General features: G+C 35.8%; 1 pseudogene; it reads left to right on the top strand.

The window, feature by feature from the left end:
• The first annotated feature begins 10,764 nt into the window (after positions 1–10,764).
• LOC114934863 (uncharacterized) lies at positions 10,765–11,390 on the top strand (annotated as a pseudogene).
• The last annotated feature ends 3,091 nt before the right edge of the window (positions 11,391–14,481 follow it).

Below are 14,481 nucleotides of genomic sequence, written 5' to 3'. Positions count from 1 at the left end.
TAATTTACCTTTTGAGTTTGTCGTTGGCTTTTTTTATCACAATGGGCATATCATTCATAAATATAATAATAGTGAGAAGTGGCGTCTAAGAAACAAATTTGAATACATTTGTCTCAAGTATTATGGGGTTCGGAATCCATTGATAAAAATAGATTACAGCAAATGGATTGTGAATATCAGCAATTGTCGCGTTCCGGATTCGGTGATGAGGTTTCTCGGTTTGGGTGATAAGTTTGGCGTACCCATTTGTAGAAGTAATAAAGATGATAGGAAAATCTCTGCATTAGAAAACATAAAGAATATTGAAGTTAATCATAGAAAGTTTCCCAGCGACAACCTGGATAATTTGAGATTTTCGATAGCGAGTTCGGTACACAAGTTTTTGAGTAAACAAAAACATGTAGGTTACATCGATAATTACATTTGTAATAGATACTCCGATTGCTCAAAATTTTTGAAATCTAACAAAAATATTTTTGCAACTAAAGCTGATAAAGGCCAGGTTACTGTGCTGATGGACCGTACAGACTATGTTGAGAAAATAAATTTTTTATTGAAAGACGATTCTACGTATAGATCACTTAATAGGACTCCGCTGAAGTCACTGAGCACGAGGGTCGCTAATTTATTAAAATCTTGGTTGGATAATAGATTAATAGATGATAACACATACAGACAATTGAGGTGTACGAATGGTAATTTGCCTTGTGCTTATGGTTTACCAAAGATTCATAAGGTAGGTTACCCTCTCCGCGTCATAATTTCAACTGTAGGAAGTCCTTTTACAACATAGCATCCTTTTTGAGTGAGATACTACAAAATGCAGTCAATAAACCTCGATCTCATGTCAAGGATAGTTGGTCCTTTGTGGAGATTATTAAAGACAGAAACATCGACGACAGCCATGTTATGATTTCGTTGGACGTGACTTCACTTTTTACTAACACCCCGTGGGAATTAATTAAAATAGCAATAGAAAACCGATGGGATGACATCTCACAATTTACTTCGTTTAGCCTTGCGCAGTTTTTACACGCCATTGACACGGTTATGCGCTCAACGAGTTTCGTTTTTGACGGAAAATTTTACGAACAGGTTTTCGGTTCTCCGATGGGGTCTCCCTTGTCTCCGATTCTTTCTGACATTGTTATGAACGATTTGGAATCATATTGTTTGCGTCAATTGTATTTCGAACCCTATTGTTATTTTAGGTACGTCGGTGATATTTTTTCAATTATTCCGAAGGGAAAAATTGAGGATATGCTTAGTGTGTTCAATGGTTTCCACACTCGACTTAAGTTTACGTTTGAACTAGAGAAAAATTGTTCTCTGAGTTTTTTAGATACGAACGTTATACGTATTGGTGGTAGATTGACGACCAATTGGTACCGCAAGCCTACGTATTCAGGCCGCTATATTAATTTTCTGTCAAATCATCCTATGAGATATAAAATCAGCGTGATTACAAGCCTAGTTGATAGGGCTATTTTACTCGCTGACCCTATGTTTCATGAAGAAAATATTAATTTAATCAAAAGAATTCTTATTAATAATTGTTACCCGTTAACAATTATAAACAAAAACATTAATAAAAGACTTCGAGCGATTAAATTTGGCGGTAATCTTAACTCGCCCAATCGAAATAAATTTGATACGCGAAATTGCATTGTGTTACCTTACATTAAAGATCTGAGCGAGAATATTACGCGTTGCATTAATAAAAATGGAATTGATGCTTTATATACTGTCCCAAAAAAATTGGACACATTGATAAAAAGAGGTAAAGATGGGATCGAAAACTTAAAAAGAACTGATGTTGTTTATAAAATTGAATGTGCGAATTGCGATTCGTCGTATATTGGACAGACAAAGAGACATTTAGAAACGCGCATTAAAGAACATAGAAATAACATAAAAAAAGACACAACATTGCATTCTGTCGTTAGTTTGCATCGGACTTGCAACAATCATGAGTTCCGTTGGGATTCTCCGGTGATTCTGCATGAAGAAAAACAAACAAGAAAAAGAGAAATTGCAGAAATGTTTTACATAAAAAAACAAGGAAAAAGTATCAATTTACAGAAAGATACGGAGAATTTTAGTGGGATTTATGATCGTGTTCTTGACGTTATTTAAGTCGTTTTTATTTTTACTTTTATTTTTATTTTTATATCCACCTACTTATTTATTTTTATTTATTTGACTTTATTATGACGATTTAAATTGCGAAAGACACATTTAGTTTCGTCTCTATTTTCTTAATGCTTAGTGACTAAGATTCTTGCGAACAGTTAACATCTATTAATTTTGTGCTTACTTCTGTCAGTCTTGCATTGTTCATCAAAACAAGCGTTAACATTGTCGGTTGTTTGCATAGAAGTTGATTTACTGTTTTAAATTTGGTATGTAACACATTTTTATTTTTAAATGTATAATTATTTGTTGCGAATAAGTGTATTAAATTATAATTATTTTGATGGAACTTTTTATAGATGTACTTGAAAAGGGCTGCAATGACAGCCGAAACGTTGTATTATAAATAATTTTCATAATAAATTATCGCCAGTCTGGTCGACTTTAAACGTTGAGGAGTGGTTTTTTATTAATTATTACTGGCAACCTTAAGGATTATTATTTATTTATTTAATTATTTTAAGATAAATATTTATTTTGGTTTTAAAGATGAATATAATTTTTGTTTACTTTTCACATAATAATGTTGTTATTTAGTTAGTACTAAATAAACTTTGTAAATGATATGTTAATAAATATATATATATATATATATATATATATAACTATTTATACTTTTATTTCATTTGTGAAAGCAATTTTTGGATATAAAAACGTTAGATGTTATATTAAATTATGGAAATTTATAATGAGAAAATTAATATTAACATTGAAAAAAAATGTCCGGGTTTTGAGCTGCAAAATCCGGGGTTTTAGAACTCATTGTCCTAGGTTAATGATTTTATAGATGGCAACCCTATATATATATATATATATATATATATACTTACAGCCTTGACATATTGGGCACAAGTTGGCCAGGAATAGTGTGAATACTCTTTCCTGGCAATCAATGCAGTGAAGATGCGGTACCGCATCGTCACGTGCCTGATGAGTGATTGTCGCGAATCTTTCCCTGTTACTCATAAAACAGGGAATGCAGATTCTTACTGACCCTCATGGCAAGACATATGCTATTATAATGCATACCCACGTGTCTACGTCGAGGGTTGCGATGGCCCGTACGTCTAACGTACGTGAGTGGTATGCCTCGCGAACACCATTTCCACTGTCGTATCCATCGTCGTGCAGTGGTTGGAGTTCTTCTAATTCATCGCCACCATCGTCTTCTTCAACGATAAGTACATCAATATCCATCTCTTCAATATCATCTTCGATGATATTGACCTCCCTGTCATATTCGGGGTCGTACATCTCGTCGTCGCTGTCGCTATCGCTGTCGCTGTCGTCGGAGATCGTGACAACCTCCATCTCGTCATCAGAGATTGTGATGACCTCCATCTTGTCATCAAAGATTGTGATGACCTCCATCTTGTCATCAGAGATCGTGATGACCTCCATCTCGTCATCAGAGATCGCCACCAAGTCTCGCTTGCCATTCTCCATTTTGTACAATTCACTCACTATGCTCACTAATATGCTCGCAAATGTCACCGTCCTATGACCCGGCAGCGGAATCGGTCCTCATTATATATCCCGATTATCCCTTTGTTCTTCAACGCGCAATTGCAATTATCTCCGAAAAATGATCTTCGCCGAAACAAAAAATAGCGGCTGCTTAGTAGTTGACTATCGTCATGTTTACACCTTCCGCGAAGACATGTCTCTTACACCTTCCGCGAAGACATATACATATCTACTCTTCGCATATGTTGTACACCTATTTAATCAAGCAAATAAATAGGTTGCGACAAGTAATCTGACGATAATGACGATGACGGTGATGGTCTCGATTCTCTCATGTCTGACTCCTCCATTTCTTGGTCCGAATCTGTATCATATTCAGATGATTGCGATTTACATGACGTCGATGGTGAAGGCATATCCATGCTACCAAAATAAAGGTTTTCTACAGTGAAATAATCGGCACAATTTTTGTAGCGACGCTGAAAACATGCGACTCGCTTGTGTCCTTTAGACGATCTGGTGCATTTAGATAAACCACCAGTCACTCTTAAAATGTCTTTGTGAATTTCCAGGAAATTGGCAACATCTCTTGTATGCGGTTTTTGCACACCAAGTTCGCAATTTCTTAACAATTGTACAACCGAAGTCACCGGAATGTTCTTCTCTTCACGTTTAAAACAAAACGGGTTATCTTTTTTTTACCATAATCACATTCCTGGAGATGCTTATACTATATCTCGATATTCTCATAATACCTGAATGATTTTACTGCGTTCTCCATTTTTATTGTCTGTCACTTTTCACACTTATTACACTTGTAACCTCAGCCTATTTTCGCTGACATTCGCTGCAATCCCTGATCATCGGTGCTGGACCGTCAATATGCGTTCGCATCCACGGTCGATTGTAATGTTCGAGGCAGCGACGATATGTCTGAACTTCTGGATCCACCTTAATGTGCTTCGGAAGCTTGTCCCACAAATGTTCTACGAAATAGTCGCACTTTTGCAGTAAAATAATCTTCGGAATATATTGCAACTGTTCGGCACTTAAACTAAGATCGTCGAAAGCATTTGATAGCATTACAAACATCTTGAATGAAGAGAGCGTGCGCTCAACACTGGTCACCGTACTATAGCCCGGCAGCTGCATCGGTCCTCATTATATATCCCGATCAACTCTCAACAATTGTTAATTTGCAAGAAATATTTGTGATATCTACCCGCTGATAGAAATACATAGATACCCCGTCCGTCACAACCTGCAAAGACATGTCGCAACGCGTTCGCCCTCGCTGATATTTCTTAGAAATATACGTATAGATCACATATCAACCCGCTTAATTGTCGGCGCTCGGATCCAAGCATGAATTTAGCGGCAGCCCTTTTGTTCTTAATAATTCGCAGAATTTTTACCTTATCTTATCTTGGATTTTCAGAGAAAATTTAGATATCGCTGTAATAGATATCTTATCTTGTAATAAATATCTGAATGTCGGCGCTCACGCAGCCATTAATAATTCGTAGAATTTGATTAACCAGAATTTTTTACCTTATCTTATCTTGGATTTTCAGAGAAAATTTAAATATCTTACAAGCTTATCTTGTAATAAATAAACTTATCTTGGATTTTCTACAAAAATTTAGATATCGCACAAAATGCCGCTTATCTTGTAATAAATAAACTTATCTTGTAATAGATATTGCACAAGCTTATCTTATATTGGATTTTCAAAGAAAATTTAGATATCGCACAAAGACGCCGCTTATCTTATCTTGTAATAGATATTGCACAAACTTATCTTATTTTGTAATAGATATCGCTGGAATGTTTATCTTTTGTTTATAAACATATCAGGTAACCTGAGCTCCTTATCAGGTAACCTGAGCTGATAAAATAAGCTTATCTGCTGATAAGACCCCTCCCCCGCGTGACGTCACTCCTCTCACCCCCGATTCCCCCCGCCCCTTACCCCTCCCCCCTTTTCATTGCCCTTGGGTTAGAACCCGTGTTGTATACCTACTAAGAACTAATTGAAAACAGAAAAAAAAAATTAATTTACAATCAAAAACGAAAGAATTAAACTATAATAATAATTTAATAGAAAAACAGTATAAATTAATTCGAACGTGTGAAAGATTGACAGTAAGTAAAAGAAAACCAGTTAAAATCAATTACGAGTCAGGAGAAATCACCAAACTAGCAGACAACAAAAAATCACCAGATTTGTCAAATCACACAAAGAGTACACATAGGAGGCACGCGACGCGGGAATTCCCACTGTTCGGCAATCTTAAAGATGACGTAACCACGGCAGGGACTGACACGTCATACTGTCAGTACACCTGGGTCAAGCAACACGTGTTACGCGACAACGTAAAAATGGATAAACGATTAAAAGAAGTGAACGATCGCGAACAGCAATTAGTCGCGAGAGTGAAACGTCTTTTTGAAGAGAGGCAAAATACATTTGAAAAGATTTTGAGAAAAGAAAAACGGATCCAAAAACTCGAAGAGATGGCCCGTGATCTCGAAAACACGCCCATTATAAACAGCGAAAGTGACGGTGAGGAACAGTTTATCAAGCTGCAGCAACAAGCCACAAAAATTACAACGGCAATTAAACTTTATGTCGACAAATTTACTTTATTCGACTATAAAGATGGCACGGAAATAACAGTGACATCATCCGAACAGTGGTTAGCAACAAGCCAAAAGAGATAACAAAACAAAAATCCATGTTCATAACACAGAGTTTCGTCGGCGAAGAGACGTCAAAACAGATCACCGCCGATTAGGTCAACAAGCTTGTTACATACACAATGGAAGGACCAGATGCGGGAAAACAATTAATCGTTTTCGACAGTGCGAAAATTGTTAGACAAAGAGCGGCAGCAGCGACGCAATAGAAACAACAAGCGTCATCTACACCAAACGAAGATCATCAAACACCATCCACATCAAACAGGAATAAAATCCCGTTTACACAAGATCCGTTCACATCGATCGAACAGCATCAAGCAGCATTCACAACAAATGAACATAAAGCTCAATACACACCAATAGACCAAAATGCAGTGCCATCAACATCGTATGCAAGCCCAAGAAATCGGTCGATAAGAATTAAACAACGCTACGAGGTCATCTCAGAAACAGATAGTGAGAGAGATGAGAATATAGCACCAAACCACCAAAAAACACCTAAGGTGCAAAAATCCTCTAAGAAACAACCAAAATCGAGCGGTATCAAATTGAAAAACGTCTCAAAGGTGTCAAAGGAACTGAACTCTTACAAGATTCTGGATCGATTAAAATGATGCCAAAACAAGATCAACGTAAGAAACGTAAAGTTTCATATATTGAGGAATCGTCGTCGAATTTTTCGGACGACGAGACATTACGTTTCAAAAGTCTGAGTCGGCGCAAACACAAAAGCCGAACAAAAGTCATCAAAAATCAAGAAGAACAAGAAATACAGCAACAAACAACCAAGGACACTGAACTGAACCTAAGGAGGTTAATATCTTCGGACGCTAAACCTTTCGAAAATACTAAAGAAGGGGGTATGCAACCGACTGCAGGTCGCAATCCAGCCCAGCTCACCTCGTTAGCAGAACCAACAGCCATCAGAAGGATGTCCAGCAAAACAGCAACTTCCAAGGAAATTCCGGAGATTGCAGCAGAGCAGCAGCAGCCATAAAGGAATCCTGAAACACAATGTAAATATTTGTAAATAGATGTAAATACTTATCCTAGGTTAGTTTTTCAGCCGCGAAATATTAAGTTGCGACATGCAAATTACGCGAGTCAAGGTTTTAATGATGCACAACCGATTGATCCCAATTTGCATGTATCTTGATCAGTTACATGCGCATTGAGAAAGAGATACCGTCGAAATAATGTTTTAATAAAGTCGAGACTACTTAGCGCGACGCGCGACAAGTAAATTCGTAACTTCGATGATTGAACAACAATAACGTTTAAGTTACAAATATCTTAACACACTAACTGTAAATTGGGTGAAAGATTTCAGATTTTATTTATTTTGATAAACTATAATTTTTTAGTTACCGCGAAATCGCGAAGTACGCGATAGAGACACGCGAGCGGCCAACATATGTATTAAATAGTATTTTAATCGAAATTTAGATATTAAAAACAAGACAGCATGTATTTATGCATGAAAATTAATTTTATTCAGTTATCGGATAAAGTCCGACCGTGTGACGAAAGCTTAAGTTTAGTTACCAATATTTAGTAACTTTTAGTAATTTATTTTAGTTCCGTTTTTGTAAATAGCATTTTGTATATTAAGCTAAGTCCACAGTACCTATTACGATTATTTAAGATATTTTGATAAATTATATTACATGATTATATTTTTGTTTAGTTTGGCGGCTCAAGCAATTTTTTTTAACTTTGCGAACGAATCATGAAGAATTTAGGTTTGTATTAATTTTCTAGTAAAACTTTAGTAAAACTTAATTTATTTTTATTTTATGTTATCTTGAGCCAGAATATGGTACAAGACCATGCGCATACCGAAAATATTAGTTTCAACGAATTTTTATATATTAGGAACTTTTTATAAACGGACTTTATATTCGTAAAATAAAAATCGGAACTCGTACGGAATATGCGCTACAGCGCTGCGCGCTGATAGGTCCAAGTCCCCGTAGAAGAGCTGCGAGCGCCCATTGGTCGGCGGACCAATGGTGGGGCGACGCCTGGATAGCGGTATAAAAGACGCGACAACGGACGACTCAGGGCTTAGTGAGTCAGACTCGGTAAGTCAGACAGTCGGGTATCGCTCACATAGTCGAGCGTAAGAAAAGTCAGTCACAGAACTGAACTCGATTTGTCAGTACAAAGTGACGAGAACAATTTCGCGACAGCACGTGTTAGCAGTCGGAAAACGTGCGGCAAGTGTGCGACGTTAATCTAAAATTCGATAAGCGCGAAAACCGTAATTACGCGTCGATAAATGTACGCGACGGGAAGCAAAAACTGTTAGCGGAATATTTGTGCGGTTCGTAGAAAAATGTACAAAAGCACTACGTCCTGCAAAAACGGAAAATAAACATTCCTCTGGACTAAATCAAAGTATCAAGTACTTACCCACATAAGCATCTCCCATGACGATCCTCCTCCGGGTGACAAACTGCTCAGCGGTTCTCCATCGGCGAAGTCCTGGAATCCCACGGCGACCTGGAAATAAAAGGAGAGAATTAGTCGGAATCTAAAAACATGACGCAAGCATTGCGTCATTCAACAGGTTTGATCCTGCAAGCGGTGGCCATCTTAGATGTGTGGCGCGGCAGCCTAACAAAGACGACGACGGGACAAAGGACCCTGACGAGCGTGCGAGGCATCAAAGAATTCATCCGACAGCATACTACCTTGTTGTTTATACAGGTAAAAACAATTGGCGACCATTCAAAGGGCGAAAGTTGTGCGTTCTGTGTCGGTAAGTCGAGATCCATGTATCTGTTCGGTTACACCGGCACCGGGATATGTGCTTGGCGCAGTAGGGTACACTCCCGCGTCAGGTTATGTGCCCGGTGCTGCAGGATACGTACCTGCACCGGGATATATGCCCGGGCCTGCAGGATACGTACCTGCACCGGGATATACGCCCGGGCCATCTGCGAGATACCATAGGGTGCATTCGTTTATGCAGTGACTGCCGCTGAATGCTGCAGATGTCGTTCGTTTACTCCACCTGTGCAACCGACTGCAGCGCAGTTTGTTGTTCGTTTAAGCAGAGCTGCTGCCTATCTGCGCAGCCATCTCGGAGGTCCTGCTCAGGATGCTCTGCTCGCAGTACTACGGACTACTGCGTAAACGAATGTAGTCTTCTCCATTGTTAAGCCAATTGAACTTGGAAACGTTGCCTGAAAATTATTTCAATTATGAGTTATGTTATAAAAGTTCAGAACAAAGAAGGTGGAGAATAACTCCTCCAAATAGATCCTACAAAACTAAAAGTAATGCAAGGTAAGTAATACAATAAAATTATGAAGTCTGTTAATTTATATTTACGATCCAATTAACTTAAAAAATGCACTTTTATCAAGAATATAAATTTAAAGTAATCTATTTTAAAAAAATGTGCTTTGTATAAAAATGCAATTCTGTTACAGTCATTCCTAGCTATCAAGCTACTTCGTCCCCAGTTAGTTTGGAAAAATCTGAGAAGTCTACATTCAGCAACATTTCAATCCTACCGTTATCACTGTCTGAAAATGTTATGTGCACACGTCATATGTCAGAACCTTCAACAAGTTCTGCAATACAAGGTATATACAATAAGACTATGAAGTTTGTTAATTCATATTTGCGATCAAATAAATCTAAAAATGGACATTTATCAAGAATATTTAAAGTAATCTGTTTTTAAAAAATGTGCTTTGTATAAAGATGCAATTCTGTTATAATCATTCCTAGCTATCAAGCTATTTTGTCCCCAGTTATTTTGGAAACATCTGGGAAGTCTACATTTAGCAACATTTTAATCCTACCGTCATCACTGTCTGAAAATGTTAAGTGCACACGTCACATGTCAGAACCTTTAATACAAGATATGTAAAATAATCATGGGTACTTTCCATTTAGCAACACAAGTCGACACAAAGATCATTTTATCTTTATTCTCATAGAATGTAAAACAAAGATAAAATGACGTTTGTGTCAACTTGTGTTGCTAAATGGAAAGCACCCCCTAAAATAAAAATATTTAGATTTAATGTAGAGTATCGATTGTGTAACTTTTTCTAAAATGAAAACATGAAAAATGAAAAATTTTTTCCAATCACACATTGATTTTATTTTTAAATTAATGCGTAATTGGCAGAAATTTTTCACTCTTCACGTAATAAAATATAATATATGAATATAATATAATATAATATAAATATAAATATAAATATAATATAATATTAGTAATAAAACTAGAACATCAATTGGTAAAGTATTTCTTAATATAATTTCTTTTCCTAGGATTGTATAAATTAGTGATTTTTATAATATTATTTTCTTGAATCTGTAACTATTATATGATTTTTTTATATTTATGAGTTTTATAAGTAAAATATTTTTTTTGTTTTAATTTCAGATGCCACTAAAGAGAATTGGACAGATGCAGAAATACAGCTTTTACTTGAACAACGTCTTAATATGAATGACAAGTTTGAAAATCCAAATAGCCGAAAGACACCATATTGGAATTTAATTGTTAAAGTTTTTGAAGAAAAAGGTTACAAAATAACAAAAAATGATCTGGTCAACAAGTGCAAAAATCTCCAAGTTATTTATAATCGGAATGTAAGTAAGTTGAAAAGAACAGGCGAAAGTGCCATCACTTGGAAGTATTTCCATAAAATGCATGAAGTTTTTGCGGCAAAAAAGAGTGTAAATCCTCCGGAAGAATCCCTGGGTTCAACTTTCAAACCGGAAACATTTACCTTAAAGGATGACTCAGCTGGCATATATCAGGAAAAGACTGCAGATATCAAAGAAAATATTTTACCAACAAAAAAAGGAAATTAAAGAAAGAGAAAATCAAATTTCAAGAAGAAATGTTACGACTTGTCGAGAAAAAGAAATTACAATCATTACAATTAAAGAAAAAAATTTGGGAAGATAAAAAAAAGATTGCAACAGACAAAATTGAAGCAATAAACAGTTTTGTTACTGTCCTGAAAGGTTTACAACAAAATCGCACTACATAATATAAATACCAAACATTTTTAAAACTTTCATAATATTTAACATGCCAAAGACGTTAATATATTATACAGGATTCACACTGCGTCCAAATGACGTATGACGTCTTATTTATCAATAAGAAAATTTGATTTTTGATTGACTCCAAAAATCATATTTTTTTATTGGATATTGTACGTCGGATATCGGACGCAGTGTAAATCCTACATTAAAAACTTACAATTAGATATGTTGATTTGTTACGTGCGTCGTTTTTTTTATTACTTTTCTTTCACTCTAGAAAAGTTTCGTGATAGATATCCTGATCTCACAGATAAAATTTTTGTTTTTTTGTTCTTAGATGTCTTATAGCGAATTCGGTTGGATGCACTAGTGCACATTGAGTGCATATAAAGGTTTATTATATACAAGTTCACAATGACACAAGTAATTAAAAAAGGAAAATAATTAATAGTAAGAGCTATTATTGTTATTCAATATGAATAATGATAATAATAGCTCTTATTATTATTTTACCTTTTTAATTACTTGTGTCATTGTAAATTGTGTGCAATAACTTTTATGTGCACTCAGTGTGCACTAGTGCATCCAATCGAAGTCGCTATTAGATGCCTTTTAATGCTTATATATTTTTTAAATTAGGTATGATCTCACTAAATAAAGTTAGATTTTTTGTTTAGTTTCAGATATCTTATGTTTTAATATTTACGTTTTTTATCATTAAGTCAAATATGATCTAGATATAGTTTATTTTCTGTTTGTTCTTAAATAACAATACTTATGATAATACTTATGTACCTGTTACATACTTAAAAGTACTATAAATGTATACAAAATGTTATAAAATTATTAAATATACTTTATTCATGTCTTCTATTCGCCCATAAAATATCGGCAATTCTATTTCTTTTATTATTACCTACTTCCAAAATGGCATTGTCTTTATTTTGGTTCTCATTCTCATTCTCATTTTCAGATTCGTTGTCACTTAAATCGATTTCATCATTACAACACAAGCAGCAATAACAACTATTTTCATTTCGTTCATGAGAGACACATTTAAATATTTTAATCTTCTAAATCTACATCTGAGTTTTCCAAATGCTTGCTTAATGACAATTCTCTTTGAACTTAATTTTTTATTGTAAAACTTTTGCCTTTAAGACAAATGCCCATTATCACAAAATGGTGTTAATAAATAAGGGGTTAAACTGTATGCAGAATCTCCTAAAATATGAGTTCCTTCTGGTATAAGTGTTGGATCTTCTGTAAGTGCCTGACCAATTGGACTTTCTCTCCACACTCGAGCATCGTGAGTAGCACCGGGCCATCCAACAAAAATGTCAATAAATTTACATTTTGCATCACACATCCCTTGTAAAATAATCGAATAGAATCCTTTTCGATTATAATAACTCATAGCATCAATTCTCGGAGATGGAATTTCTATATGCATTCCATCAACTGTACATACCACGTCTGGGAAATCATTTGGTCCTCTGAGCTCGTTAAACTCTTGTCTTATATTTTGGAACTCTGTCTGATTTGGCCAGTATAAATGTTCATTTATCATATTACACAACGCATTGCATACATCATAAAATACTTTATGTTCAGTACTTGGGCTTAAGTTAAATAGATTGCTAACTTCCCGAAAAGAATCTTGATTTGCCAGTAACCACAGAGTTGATAATATTGCTTTTTCCAAAGATACATTAGGATGACCTCCATTATTATTATTAGATTCAAGCATAAGACTCGTAGCAACAAATTTACCTTATGACAGGGTATCGTTTTATTGGTAGTAAATAGACTGGTGTACACTTGTCAAAATGAATTGAATATTAATATGCAAGATCACTGTCAGTTGGTGTAGTAAAGTATTCGCAACTTATTAAAAAATGCAAGGTAATAAAAGCGTAAAAGAATAGAGAGATAGGTGTTCTTCCGGCTATTCTGGGTTCTCTGGTCCTTGTCTTAATAGGCTAATGCGACGTTCACTTTACCGAACGTGCATCTCAGAGATGACTTGCAAATGTACCTTCTGACAGGATATAATTTCTAATGTGTACTGAGGAATTAGCGTTATTCAATTCGCTAATAGGTAGTAGGATACAGGATTATACATATATATATATATATATATATATATATATACATATAAGCAGCAATACAATAAAATGCATGGATATATTTATTACAATAGATTGAATAAGTATGCGATATTGGTTAAATAGTATTAAATAGTACTGGATAAAATATTGTACGATTGTAACGCAGATGTGTGCAGATGCAATTCGTAGATCGAAATAATATTAGGAATGCAGAGTAATATATGGCTTATGTCTATATTCAAAATTCAGAATTTGGAATGTTATGTAGGATTGAGTTAATATTAAATGATTAAATATAATGAGTGTCCGTCACGCTCTACTATTTAGGGATATGTGAACTGGCTTAAATACTCACAAGGTTAGACAATGTCTAATGTGCCTTGCTATGGTACACTTTGCTACTGTGTTCTCCCCTCTGAGTCTGAAGATCTGAGGAGCCTCGGTACCTCGGTCCGAAATGGCGGTTGTGTCTCGTTGTCTTCGAGACCCCGTAGTAGTTGCTGGTTGATTGCTGTTGAAGGTGCTAAACTGAAGGGAATACTGGCGGAACACTGTTCGACGGATCACTGCCGCTTCGTGGTGGGTGCCGGATTTATATACCGTAAAATGTGGCTTGCTCTTCCCATCGGGTGATGCGACTCAGCCAATAGCAAGCGAGATATGCCGGTGAAGTCCCGGAGATAATCTGTTTCTGGTAGAGATTGCGTCGGTTAAATCCCGGAGAGATCGCTTCTTAGTAGCGATATCGGTGTTCCTTTATGACTCATCGGTAACGGTTTTCAACCGTCTTTTATTCTTAGTGGCAATAGCGGTGTTTCTTTGATGACTCATCGGTAACGGTTTTGCAACGGACTTTCCTTATCGTATTTTCAGTAGCGATAGCGGTGTTCCTTTATGACTCATCGCTATGCGCTCCGACTTTCTTTGTTGCGTTCTCGGTAGTGATATTTCTTAACGGTTTTAACGGTTTGCAGGTTGCAAC

This window comes from Nylanderia fulva, unplaced genomic scaffold (genome assembly GCF_048542155.1).
Source record: "Nylanderia fulva isolate GAGA-0341 unplaced genomic scaffold, ASM4854215v1 Scaffold116, whole genome shotgun sequence".
NCBI classification, from domain to species: Eukaryota; Metazoa; Arthropoda; class Insecta; order Hymenoptera; family Formicidae; genus Nylanderia; species Nylanderia fulva.
The sequence above is the reverse complement of the archived record's forward strand: the minus strand, read 5'-3'. Positions and strand labels throughout refer to the sequence as shown.